The following is a 14753-nucleotide window of genomic DNA, read 5'->3' on the forward strand; positions in this document are numbered from 1 at the left end:
CACTTGGCCCTTAGTGCCCTCCGCTCTGAGCGCCGCACCTCCACTGTTGCCGGGCAACCCGGGAAGCTCTTCCCTGTGTGACGTTGTCAGACACCAGAGAGCTAGTCTCTCCGGCACTGCGCACCTAGTCCTGATGTTGCTGTTTTTACTTTCCTTTCCCTAACAGTAAGCCAAGGGACCTGGCGGAGAAATTGGAGAAGACATCTTGTTAGTAACTAGACTGTTTAAGGTGCACCCTTTTGGCATCCTCCCTCTGGCAGGGCGATACTTGAGCAATGACAGTGTATCTTCCACTCTTGATTTCTCCCCATTGTCCGGAAGCAGACCTGTATCTAGAAGGTTCTATGAAGGAATTTAAGCAAGCTTTCCAAAAGTGTGGTCTTGTCCTGGTAGCACTGCTGTTACCAGGCTCCTCTATCCATTGATTTCTTCAGGCAAGAATATTGGAGTGGGTCGCCATGCCCTCCTCCAGGAGATTCTTCACAACCCAGGAAACTGAACCCAAGGTTCTCGCATTGCAGGCGGATTCTTTACCATCTGAGCCACCAAGGAAGTATGACATGACAAATCACTTTATCTCTCTGGACTTACTTTCTTCAGCAAAATGGCTGGAGGAAGGGTTAGACTGATGGCAATGTTACTTCAAGCTTTGAAAAATGAGTGGCTCCACGATAATGAAGCCAAAGTAAAGCATTGATATTGATTATCAGAACCCAGATATAAATTCAACTTGGTTTTCTAATCATCACATAATTATTTAACTTTCTGTACTTAAGTGTTCTTCATAGATATTGGCCTAACCAGATTCTTATAGGAATAGAGAACATTATGCTGGAAAGTTATTTATCAAAACAGTTATTTAAATGTGGTTTTAAATTGCGGGTGGCATAGTTAGGTAAGAATTGACTGCGAATTAGATAAATACAGCAAATATCCTTCACTTTGAAGTTTGGAGATTTGATTCTGTAGTACCAGAATTGGTTGATTACTGGGAATTCTTGGCGGTCCAGTGGTTAGGACTCTGAGGTTTCACTGTTGAGGGTGTGGGCTCAATCCCTGGTGGGAGAACTAAGATCCCACAAGCTGACGGTGGGGGAAGATTTGGTTGATTGCTATAGTTATACTATATTTCTAGCTAATAGTAGCATAATAAAACCTGTGAATCCAAAGTTACTAAATCTTAGACCCAAACTCCCTCTCATAACAAACTCGAGTTGTGAATGTCATGAGAAACAGAATCAAAGAGAAAAGAAAAACTACAGTCTGCTAATGCTTGTCCCAGGAAGTTTAGGGCATTAAATCGGTATAAACACTAAAGAATAGAATTTGAAATCTCTACTATTGTTTCAGTGGCATTTATGAATACAGTTATCTTAATCAACTGTTAATCTAGATTGTTTCAAGATGTAGATTCTCCAAAATAGTGTTCTCAAACCTATAATTTAGCTTTTGGTAAATTAAATATAGGAGAGAGCACTTCTTAAAGCATAATTCTACATATAAATTTTAAAATTCTTTTTCAGATTCTTTTCCATTGTGGCTTATTGCTGGATGTGGGATATAGTTCCCTATGCTATACAGTAGGACCATGTTATCTGTTTTATATATAGTAGTTTGTATTTGCTAATTCCAAACCCCTAATTTATCCCTCCACTGCCTCCTATAATTTTCAGTCATTAAAAATGATGGTTTGAAGGACTAGTGCAGTCTTTTGAAAGACCAATTGAGAAAAGATATAAAATTATATTCACAGTGTCATTATAATATTATATTTGCAAATATTTATGTAAGTATCTATGTACAGGAAAAAAGACTAGAAGGAAACAACTATTCTTAATTTTTTTGCTTTCTCTTTGGTCTTCCTAAATAATGGATTAAAAGTGATTTAAGTGTTCTTCTTTAAGCTTTCTGTATTTTTCACATGTTCTAAATTGAAGAGATACCACTCTCAGACCCAGAAAAAAGTCTTAAAACATAAATCTTCAGATGAATGCATAGCCATTATATCATCTGTGCTATTGTAGATCTCTGAGGGAGAGTTTGTGGGACAGTACTTGCCCCACAGTGCTGTTATTCAAAATGGCCTTAGAAAAGTTATTAAAATGGCTTTAGAAAATGAAAAATTTATGGCCGTTTTTCCTGTATGTATCTTCTTTTTCACTTGAAAAGCTTCCTTTGAAGTCAAAGAGATTTTGTGAACAGATGCAGAAATATGTGAAGGAAGAATTGGATTCTTAAACCAGATGCATTAGACACTTTTATGATATCTCATAACCTTTGTAGAAAACAAAAATTATTTTGCAGGGCTATAATATAATGGAAAGAAATGTATATTTATCACATGAATGATTCTATCAACAAGTAAGAAATAGCAATTTGCTTCTTATTAGTTTTGGCTGTACAGTTACTTCCTGAGGTGAGGAGCAAAAGTGGATGAACCACGGCAGTATGTTGCCAGAGTATTGGGATTCATAGGTTGTTTTAATGATTTCCTATGAAAGCAAAATCTTGGTTAATAACCTTGGCATTGGGGACCTTTGGTTATCTCAAGAGGCCTTTGCCCTTCAAGGCTAAATGTAGAATCAAGTTTAAAATGAAAGCTAGAGAGAAAACAGAAATAATGGTATATCAAGCCTTACTCATTAGGAATGTCTACAATTTATATGAAAGCGGTTTATTTTGCCAGGTGTTACCTGACAGAAAACCATTGAAATCTGACAAGATGAGAGTAGTCACAGAGTCAGAGGAATGGAGATCTGACATTTTATGCTTAAACACTGATGGCATTAGGTAAATTTAAGCCTGTCATCATTGACCAAACCCAGAATCCACACTTATTTAAGCACTAACTTATGATTGTATTGTGCAAAGAGTGAAATATTGATGGTTAGTAGACTTTTGCAAAAATATTTGTGATCATTCAGGTGAAGTATAAAATGTCCACATTTTATCACTGTTGAACAACACGCTTCTTATTAGCTGTCCCATGCTGGGTTTGGCCAGTATTAACATACTGTTTCTACTGTTTATGGTCACTAAATGTGACCTGTGGTTATTCAATGAAGTAATCATGCCTGCAGAAAAATAGGCAATGTATTAGATTTCTGATCTTGTGTTTAGTTCTTACAACAAGGCTTTTTAAAAAATTGCTCTTTTTTTAAAAGCATTTAAAAAAATCACTTGGGATAAAGAGTCGCAAAATTAAGTACAGAGCATTCCTGTATATGCTTCACCAAGCAGCTTCATCTTGCATAATATACATGCCAAAGCCAAGAAATTAACATGGGACAATTTCACATTTCACCGATTTTTCCACTAGTCACCTGGTTTAGGATCAAATCCGGGATCCCTTATTGCATTTAGTTGTCATGTCTCCCCCCAACCTATGACACTTCCTCAGTCTTTCATGACCTTGGCCTTTTTGAAGAGAATTGGTTATTTATTTTGTAGAATGTCTCTCAGTTTGGGTTTGTCTGATATTTTTCTATGATTATACTGAGGTTATGGATTTTGGCAAGAATCCTCTAGAATATTTCATAACAAGGCTTTAAGATAGGTATTAACACCTTATTTTAAGCATCCAAAGTAGACTTTAGTTAAGTAACTTGCCTAATGTCACAAAGCTAATTAACTATGAATTAGGATGGTAAAATTGACTGTTGGCATTTCATTCTGTATTTTGCAATTAGTGTTTGTTGTTAGAGATTTCTGTGATCTTAATGGCATTAAATTAGAATAGTATTCCCAGTGACTCTTCCCTTTAGCTTTTCTCTGCCTTGCATTGTCTGTACAACTGGCAACATGAACTAATCAGCCTGGAAAGCTGTCAGGACTGCTACGACCCTCTGGAAATTGTACTAGCTGCTCACTGTGCCAGTTTGATTTGGCTACCTCCTCTCTGTGATTTTCTTAAATAAGGATGTTGCGTGGATCCACTCTAAAGCTCCTTTTAAGCTCAGTCTATGAGTTCATTTGTTTAAAATGCTTTTTAGGTTAATTTTCCATGTGAACTGACTTAGCTTATTCAAAACAATAGTATTTAAAAATCTTTGAAAATCTCTTTGTGTAGCTGATGAAACCTGAGGGTAACTGCTGAAAATACAGAGGAGAAAGTGTGAATCAATGCTGAGCATTTATACTAGTGGCCACAGTCAGGAAATGCTGAAGAGGGTGAGGCTGCTGACGGCCAGAATCTTTCAGTATACCTATTGCATGTCTACAGGTTATAGAACTGTCTGTGGAGGCTTATGCAAATGTGTGTGTATGTGTGTGTGTGTGAGCACATGCATGCTAAGTTGCTTCAGTGGTGTCCAACTCTTTGCAACCCAATGGATCGTAGCCTGTCAGGCTCCTCTGTCCATTGGTTTCTCCAGGCAAGAGTACTGGAATGGGTTGCCATGCCCTCCTCCAGGGGATCTTCTCAACCCAGGGATCAAACCTGCATCTTTTACATCTGCATTGGCAGGCAGGTTCTTTACCACTAACACCAACTGGGAAGTCTCTTTCTGTATATATCTATATACACACACACACACACACACATATAATGTATCTATTTGTATATTTAAGCATATATGTATGCATATCCTTCTGTTTTTCAGAGAGGGAACTAACATTTAGCTAAGGCTTGTTATGTGCTAAGCCTTCTTGCTATGTACTCTACAGCTTTATCTTATTTACTTCTCACAAAAATCCTGTAAATATTATTCTATTCATTTTATAAAACTGGAAACTAAGATTTGAAGAGGTTAGGAAATATTCCCATCAGAGAGCTGATAAATGGCAGTGCCAGGATTCCCACTCAGTCTTTCCTGAGCTTTTCCTACTTGACCAGTGGTCTCTTATCAAATAAAATCCTGTATGAATCCCTCTTAGATAAAGTAGATTAAAGTAGAGCATTTTTCTCGTGGGTGAAAATAATTGCAAATGAAGCAATTGACAAAGGACTAATCTCCAAAATATATTACTACAAGCAGCTCATGCAGCTCAATATCAGAAAAACAAACAACCCAATCAAAAATGGGAGAAGACCTAAACAGACATTTCTCCAAAGAAGACATTCAGATGGCCAGTAAACACAAACAATTCTCAACATTGCTCATTATTAGAGAAATGCAAATCAAAACTACAACGAGGTATCACCTCCTGCCAGTCAGAACAGACATCATCAAAAAATGTACAAACAATAAATGCTGAAGAGGATGTGAAGAAAAGGGAACCGTCTTGTACAGTTGGTGGAAATGTAAACTGATACAGCCACAGTGGAGGATAGTATGGAGATTCTTTAAAAAATATAGGAATAAAACTACTGTATGTCCCAGCATTCCCACAACCTGGCATATACCCTGAGAAAGCCATAATTCAAAAAGACACATGTACCACAATGTTCACTGCAGCACTACTTACTATTTGCAGCAGCTAGGACCTGGAAGCAATCTAGGCGCCCATCGACAAATGAATGGATAAAGAAATTGGGGTGCATATGTACAATGGAATATTACTCAGCCATAAAAAGGAATGAATTAGCATCAGTTCTAGTGAGGTGGATGAACCTAGAGCCTGTTATAGCGAGTGAGGTGAATGAGAAAGAGAAAAATACTATGTATTAGTGAATGTATATGGAATCTAGGGAAAATGATAATGATGAACCTATCTGAAGGGCAGAAATAGAGACAGATGTAGAAAGCAGAGGACACAGAGGATTGGACAAATTGAGAGAGTAGCGTTGGAACATGTACATTACCATGTGTGAAATAGACAGCCAGTGGGAAGTTGCTGTTATAACACAGAGAACTCAACCCAGGGCTCTGTGACAACCTAGGAGAGTAGGAAGAAGATTCAAGAGGGAGGGTACCTATGTATACTTATGACCGAGTCATGTTGTCATATGGCAAAAACTAGCACAACATTGTCAAGCAATTATCCTCCAATTAAAAATAAAAAGTAGAGCTTTTCTGACTTAATAAATAGTAAAGTAGCTCTGGCCCCGCTTGCTTGGCCCCTCCTATGCCTTTCTACCACCTTCCCTCCACATGCAACCAGGGACTGCTAAGATGGTGCCACGGCGTCTTGGATTTCTTAAGATGAAGTTTGAAAAATACTTCAGCTTCCTTAAATATCCAAGTGAGTTTGTTGGCTTAGGACCACATATGATGGATGGATTTCTAAGGAGCTGCTCTATAAATGAGTTGGTATGTATATATTTTATTAATAAGATGCAACCTTTGTTCCATTTATCTTAAGCTAGGAGAGTACTTGAGATAATAGCAGTCAGTTTTCTTTCCTTTCTTCTTTCTTTTCTAACTTCTTTCTTTCATCCAAACACAGTTTACTTCTGCATAATATGCAGGTGCTTATGTACAACCTAGCCTCTGTGCATGCGTGCTATGTTGCTTCAGCTGTGTCTGACTCTTTGTGACCCTATGGACTGTAGCCTGCCAGGCTCCTCTGTCCATGGGACTCTCCAGGCAAGAATACTGAAGTGGGTTGCCACGCCCTCCTCCAGGGGGTCTTCCCCACCCAGGGATCGAGCCCAGATCTCTCATGTCTCCTGCACTGGCAGGCAAGTTGTTCACCATCATCCCACCTGGCCTAGAGCCACCTCCCAAAGAGTACTTTTTTCAGCTCTGCTCTTGATCCTGTTTTACCACCACCTTTCAGGGGTTCAGGAATCTCTCTTCTAGCAGCATGAGGCCTAAGCCTTCCTCCTGAATTTCCATAGGATAAATGTACAGGCTTACGATAGAAGCTGCTCTGCCCATGTGAGACACTAGATGCAGAAAGATAATTTATAGGCACAGAGGTGATACATTGACTCCAACATGACTGAATTTAACCCTGCTCAGGCATTAACAGTTTTCTCTCTATATCATTTCTTAGCAGTGAAAGTGAAGTTGCTCAGTTGTGTCCGACTCTTTGCAACCCCATGGACTGTAGCCTACCAGGTTCCTCCGTCCACAGAATTTTCCAGGCAAGAATACTGGAGTGGGTTGCCATTTCCTTCTCCAGGGGATCTTCCCCACCCAGGGATCAAACCCGGGTCTCCCACATTGTAGGCAGATGCTTTACTGTCTAAGCCACCAGGGAAGTCATACCCTACCTCTTACTCCCAGTCAGAAGCTTAACACTTTTTCTTTTTTTTAATTAATTAATTTATTTATTTTACTTTACAACATTGTATTGGTTTTGCCATACATTGTCTTGAATCCGTCATGAGTGTACATGTGTTCCCCATCCTGAACCCCCCTCCCACCTCCCTCCCCATCCCATTCCTCTGGGTCATCCCAGTGCACCAGCCCTGAGCATCCTGTATCATGCATCTAACCTGGCCTGGCAGTTCGTTGCACATATGATAATATACATGTTTCAATGCCATTCTCCCATATCATCCCACCCTCACCCTCTCCCACAGAGTCCAAAAGACTGTTCAATACATCTGTGTCTCTTTTGCTGTCTCGCATACAGGGTTATTGTTACCATCTTTCTAAATTACATATATATGCGTTAGTATACTATATTGGTGTTTTTCTTTCTGACTTACTTCACTCAGTATAATAGGCTCCAGTTTCATCCACCTCATCAGAACTGATTCAAATGTATTCTTTTAAATGGCTGAGAAATATTCCATTGTGTATATGTACCACAGCATTCTTATCTATTCGTCTGCTGATGGGCATCTAGGTCGTTTCCATGTCCTGGCTATTATAAACAGTGCTGCGATGAACATTGGGGTACACGTGTCTCTTTCAATTCTGGTTTCCTCAGTGTGTATGCCCAGCAGTGGGATTGCTGGGTCATATGGCAGTTCTATTTCCAGTTTTTGAAGGAATCTCCATACTGTTCTCCATAGTGGCCCTATTAGTTTGTGTTCCCACCAACAGTGTTAGAGGGTTCCCTTTTCTCCACACCCTCTCCAGCATTTATTGCTTGTAGACTTTTGGATAGCAGCCATTCTGACTGGTGTTAACACTTTTTCTTAACTACCCTGCTTACTGAGCAAAGCAGTGTCATATCTAGGTTCATCCCACTCCATCATCTGACTGTTTATGGTTCTGTAGTCATTTACCAAAATTCATCTACTGCTCTCTTTTTTCTTTGGCACAGTCTTCCTCGCATTGAGCCTACTTCTGGTTGGCTAAGAACTGCATTGTTGACTGCCCTTTTGTCTCTTCAAAAGCACAGTTTGACCACCCTGATTTCTAACCCATAGAGGTTCTCTCAATTTCCACTTTTACATTCCCTGCCCTCTAGGCTGGGACACCAACCAGTGGACAGACAGAGTTGTCAGTTTCTCCTCTGCATTCCTGTCCTGGTGTTCTAGTGAGATTCTACAGTCCCAGATAACTCCACCGTGGATGGAGCCCCTAATGATCTTGGTTACACTGCTTCTTGTTTAAGGTTCTTGTGATAATGATTGTAGATTTTTCATCAATGCTTTCAGAAATATAAAATAACATCAGTTCAATTCAGTTTAGTCACTCAGTTGTGCCCGACTCTTCGCGACCCCATGAATCGCAGCACGCCAGGCCTCCCTGTCCATCACCAACTCCCGGAGTTTACTCAAACTCATGCCCATCAAGTCGGTGATGCCATCCAGCCATCTCATCCTCTATCGTCCCCTTCTCCTCCTGCCCCCAATCCCTCCCAGCATCAGGGTCTTTTCCAGTGAGTCAACTCTTTGCATGAGGTGGCCAAAGTATTGGAGTTTCAGCTTCAGCATCAGTCCTTCCAGTGAACACCCAGGACTGATCTCCTTTAGGATGGACTGGTTGGATCTCCTTGCAGTCCAAGGGACTCTCAAGAGTCTTCACCAGCACCACAGTTCAAAAGCATCAATTCTTCGGCGCTCAGCTTTCTTCACAGTCCAGCTCTCACATCCATACATGACCACTGGAAAAACCATAGCCTTGACCAGACGGACCTTTGTTGGCAAAGTAATGTCTCTGCCTTTTAATATGCTATCTAGGTTGGTCATAACTTTCCTTCCAAGGAGTAAGCGTCTTTTAATTTCATGACTGTAGTCATCATCTGCAGTGATTTTGGAGCCCAAAAAAATAAAGTCTGACACCATTTCCACTGTCTCCCCATCTATTTCCCATGAGGTGATGGGACCAGATGCCATGATCTTAGTTTTCTGAATGTTAAGCTTTAAGCCAACTTTTTCACTATCCTCTTTCACTTTCATCAAGAGGCTTTTTAGTTCCTCTTCACTTTCTGCCATAAGGGTGGTGATAAAATAACATAATTTATCACAAATAACAATTTTCAAGTAGAATCTGTTATTTCCATTAATAATATTCTGCTCTAATATAACACTTGTAGTTTTCAGAATGCTTCCCATTTTCTCCTTTAATCTTGAGGACAACATACAATCTTTTGTTATTTAGCTGTCTAAAATTTTTACTTATTGATTAAATTTTCATTGTATCTTCCCATTTTTTATTATCATCATCATTTATTGTTAGAAGAATCCACTGTATATTTATTTGCCTTTCTCTAAAAAATAAGACAAAAAATTAGCTTCTATGGAACAACACATTGGCCTTTTTTTTTTTTTTTTTTTTTTAAGGTTCATTAACTTTTACTAGATGTTAACAGCAAACAGAAGAACAAAAGGGACATAGTGGATATTAAATTTTGGGGTAGCTTCTGTGGCTGGCCACGCAGAGTCCTACACACCTCTCCAGCACCACTCACCTGGAGAAGCTGCTGTGGATGCCAGCTACTGCTTTTCCTCCCTTCCCAAACAGACACATTGGCCTTTTTAAACAGTCAGTTCTATATGTATTTCAGCAGGTGGGCAAACTTTTTAAAACAAAAGTATCCATATTCTTTCAGTTATTCAAAATCTTGGAATTGTGGAGGCAAGCTTCAAATGTGTTTCCTTGTAATATATATCCAAAGGAGGGTATAACTTTACAAATGTGTTCTTTCGTAACTAATAGTACATACATCCACCAGTGCATGCTCAATTTAGGATGATAAAAATAACTGGAACCAAATCAGCACAATATGAAGCTGTCCTGAGGTTGAATGTAACAATTCCCAGAAAAGAAGCCTGGCGATATTGGCAGTTTCAATGATGAAATTTTCACTTCCCAGCAGCGGGGGTTTCTTGGAACTGTTTACATATTCAGTATTGGGACATTGCTAAAAAAGATAACCTGAGACACAGGATGGAGTCACCTTCGTCCTAAGGCTCAGGCTGAGGACACAGAGGGGACCTGGCCATTCTCTGGAGCTCTCAGCCAGGTGGGCCCAACTTTGAGCTGAAGCCCAGGGCACTCCTGAGCAGTAGGGCTATTAAAAGCCACACAGCCCCTCTATGCTTGACCTTTGTTTCTTCTTGGAAAGACTTTGTTCACTCTAGATACACATGTTTCTAGAGCAGAATGTTCAGAATTGCGCCTGGCCCTTGAAGAATTTATTTATTTATTTTTTTACCATTTCTGTAATGATGATGAATTAAATAAGTAAATGTCAGTATCCTTTAAAACTTTAATTCAATAGGTATTATTTTCTTATTTGTACTAAAATTAATTCAATGTTTAATTCATTTTGGGACTCTGGTCTGATGGGACTGTGATCATTTCAGTTATTACGGAATATGATGAGACAGGAAATGATACCAGCACACTTGTATTGAGTGTTTACCATGTACCATACATTGTTTGAAGCACTTGACACACATTAGCTTGTTTAAGCCTAACAATGCAATGAGGTCATTGTTAATATTAGCCCCATTTTACAGATGAAGCTACTGAGAGGTTAAATAACTCACCCAAGGTCACATAGCAAGTATCAAAGCCAAGATGGTAACCCTAGGCAGTACTGATTCCAAATTCTGTGTACTAAATTTATTAAAAGATGTTAAATTCTCAAGCAAATTACCCATGTTAATATGCTGATAACTTCCATGCAAACTTTTAAATCTGTTCTGTGAAAGTCACTTATATATCTTGCCATGATAACATGCAGAGTAGAAATTATAAATCATCCTCTGTTGTTGCTGAACCTACAGTCTTGTTTGGCTCAATGAGTTATGAGAAAGGAGCAAAGCTGTCTTATAAATTTATCTCCATGTCTCTCTTTGGCTACTGCCACTAGGATTACCCTGTGTAAAATAAGGGCTTTTAACACATAAGTCCCTAGGTGCATGTAGGAAGTTGTGTTTATACACAGTCTATAGCTGCAAGGTCAACCTGTGCAACCCCTGCAGGCGGAGGGAAGGTGGTGAGTGCTGAAGCTTATGGATGGCCAGGGGACCACTATCTAGGCTCTAGTTGGGATTTATGGCTAGAATACTTTCTTCAAAAGTAACAGAGGTGCAAAGTGAGAAGATGGGAAAGATTAAAGTAATTAGTGTTGTGTGGCATTTCTGCAAGGAATAAGTAAGAATTTTATTCTAAAAGATTCTCATTCCAATAAGTTCTTAGTAGAGTCTGTTATGAATTGAATTGAAGTGTTATTACTAATTAGTACATTAGTTGGGATGCTGTTGAGGCTTCACAATTACCAACATTGCATAGAATTTATTTTATACACCAGACAAAGGGCTTCTCATGAACATTTCCTTATAACTCCCATGAACAGAGACTTTGCAGGGACCATTCTATTTTATATTCATTCAGCCTCACTCTTTAATAGTTGAGCCCCTTTTGGGGAGCAGGAGAATGTAATTGTGAAGGGAAATGGAGCTGTTTACTTAAATCCCTGATTTGGATTCCTGTCCTCCCAGGGGGAGAATGCTCTGAGCAGCCAGTTCATAAATTTACTGGAAGAGAAAAGAGCCTCTTGGGTTGGGGGTAAGTGTGCAGCGTGAAGGTGGAGTCCCAAGGGAGATGTTAAGGACCAGATGATGTGGAGCCCTTGCCAATTCTGGGGAGAGAGCCAGGTTGGCCCTCCGTGGATACTGGTTACCTGGCCATCTTGGTTGTGAAGGAAATTCCTTCTGTGCAGGCAATATTGGCTTCTCTCATGGCTGGCAAGCTTCCAGGTGCCCCCATGCTGCCAAGCTGTGAAACTCAGTAACCCAGAGAAGCTGGTGTCTAGAGACTCAACAGTCATACAAACATTACACTTGTCATCTTAAACTTGACTGACTTCTCACGAAGAGGAAGTGTGGTAAAGCAGAAGGGACATGGCTTTTGGGATCAGTCAGACTACATGCTGACTGTGTGATGTCAGGCAAGTTATGCAACCTCACTACACCTCAGTTTCCTCATCTGCAAAGTATTAATAGTAATACTCACATGGTAAAACTTTTATATGGATTCAAAATTCTATCATATGTGTAAAGTCCTCTGGCCAGGGCACAACACCTGGTGGGTACGCTGTGCTTCATGATGATTATGTCTTCAATAATACATAATTCTTAACCACCTACTTTGCTCTCCTCTACCTCTTAGCAATCTTAAGAACCTTGTGATTCTTCTCATCTCCACGCTATCCTTCCCCTCATCCTCCCCCAGAATCAATCTGACCAGATTAGCCTCCCCAAAGCAGTGTGCTAAAGATGTTGTTCTCTTGTTCAGAAATCTTTGAGGGCTTCTCATAAAGTTTAGACTCCTTATAACCCCACATGCCGACCTTCCTTTCACAGTCCAGATCCAAAACACTTCTCCAGCAGGTCACTGCTGTCCTACATGGGTCCTCTGCCCTGGAGTTAATAGAATTTCCAAGTTTGCTCAGAGCTATTTCCTTTGACTTCTTTGTTAATGTCACTGTCTCTCCTTGTAAAAACCTTTCTTCCCATTTTAATTTGTATGTACCCATCAATCTTTCAAGAGTGGTGATTCTTTAAAAGAAACAACAAGCAAACAACAAAAACAAAACTCATGTGTGGAAAACTGTTCTTAAGCTGGAAATGATTGCTCCCATTCTGAAATTTTATAGGACTTTGTACCTTTCTTATAGAAATTAACAAATCCTTCCTTATATACTCTCTCTGTTTATGGACATTTGCTTTAAGACAGATGGAAAGCTTGATATGGGGAGGGAGTTGTTTTTTATTCAGACTTTTTTGTGAACACTCCACCAGGAAACAGTTTATGATATATACATTGTTTCACAGGTGCAGCTTCCATTTTTCATAAGTGTATCTAATTATACTGGGGTTTGCTACCTCTGTAAATTATACTAAAGTTTGTTACCTTTGTATATAGAAAAGCATAAACAAACAGAATTAAGATGAGAAGGTTTTATTTTGAGTGTAGTTTTGCCTCAAGAGACTGTCTAGTTCAACAAACATGAGTATTATCTATACAACAAATGACATCCTGCTTTGTAGTATTAAGAGTATGCTTTCAACTCCTGAAGGAAGTAAAATGTTCATTTATTGTATCAGCATTGCCTTTTTTCTTAATCGTTCATTGTAAGTTCCTTTAAAGCAACCTGTGAAGGCCTGCCTTAGGACCTTTGCTCTACAGACCTTGATATGCTCTGCAGAGATATAGAAAACAGCCCTAAGCCTCATTGTACTGTTACACTGTGTAGACAGTAAGGCCATCTGTAAACTTCTCACCTGGAGAAGGAAATGGCAACCCATACCAGGATTCTTGCTTGGGAAATCCCATGGACAGAGGAGTGCAGGTTACAGTCCATGGGGTTGCAAAAAACAGGCATGACTTAAGTGACTAAACAACAATAACAAGCTTCCCATCTGGTGCTATTCCATTTTTCTTTGAATCATGATAGAGTACAGTGGGGCTTCCCAGGTGGCTCAGGGGTAAAGAATCTGCCTCCCAATGCAGGAAACGTGGGTTTGATCCCTGGGTTGGGAAGATTCCCTGGAGAAGTGAATGGTAATCCACTCTAGCATTCTTGCCTGGGGAATCCCACGGACAGAGGAACCTGGTGCACTGTAGACCATGGGGTTGCAAAGTCAGACACAACTTCCCGGAGTGACTGAGCATGCACACACACACACACACACACACACATACACACGTACAGTAGTATATGGCTCAAGAAGAATTTATATCTACATTACAAAGAACTTACATTTTCTTCTTTTAAAATGGCCTATTGACATTTTAGTAGTTGTTAAGGAAAGTTTATTGTTATACTTCCTTACCAATTTATCATGTACATGTTTAATAAAACCCAAAATCAACCTAGCATAATCACAGAACTGTTTTATGATAGGATGTCTGTCTGTTAGATGGGGTTTAGTTGCAGCATCTTCCTGATAAGTTCGTGACTACAGTGGCCAAATATCTTGTTAAACCCAGGATGAGTTGTACCCATCAATCTTTAAAATGTCTTGGAAATTCCAATGTTTCAGCATCCACATGACATCTCCCACATTGTTTTTCACATTCTAAAATAGAACAGAAATTCTTTAGCAGACCATGTGTCCTTAATTTTGATTGGGAATATATTAACATATCTATGACTCAAACAGAGACACAGCTTTCCCCTCATCTTACTTTTCTGTCTAAATAGAAGACTTTTGGTCAGTGTTCCGTGACTCCTGTCTTCCTGAAAGTCAAACGCCTGCCTTTACACTGACTGTGGAGAGAGGGTCACCCAGCTTCCATGTGGACCACATGTAAGAAGGAATGGGGAGAGAAAGAAGGGGCTCTTCCAAAAAAAAAATAACAAAGCCAAGATCCCTGACAAGATAGCTGTCAGCTGAGTAGCACTTTAAATTATGTGTTTAGAGAGATCATCAAGAAAAGCACATAAAGTGGGAAAAATAATTTTCAAAAATTAGCAGTTTTTAACCCTTCATAGTGTTAAACTGAGAGAGT

General features: G+C 39.6%; 1 protein-coding gene across 5 annotated transcripts in view; it reads left to right on the forward strand.

The window, feature by feature from the left end:
- The window catches only part of WARS2 (tryptophanyl tRNA synthetase 2, mitochondrial), a 104358-nt gene that overhangs the window by 348 nt on the left and 89257 nt on the right, over window positions 1-14753 (forward strand). The gene's annotated exons all lie outside the window — the stretch shown is intronic.

The sequence above is a fragment of the Cervus elaphus genome, chromosome 20, assembly GCF_910594005.1.
Source record: "Cervus elaphus chromosome 20, mCerEla1.1, whole genome shotgun sequence".
Lineage (NCBI taxonomy): Eukaryota > Metazoa > Chordata > Mammalia > Artiodactyla > Cervidae > Cervus > Cervus elaphus.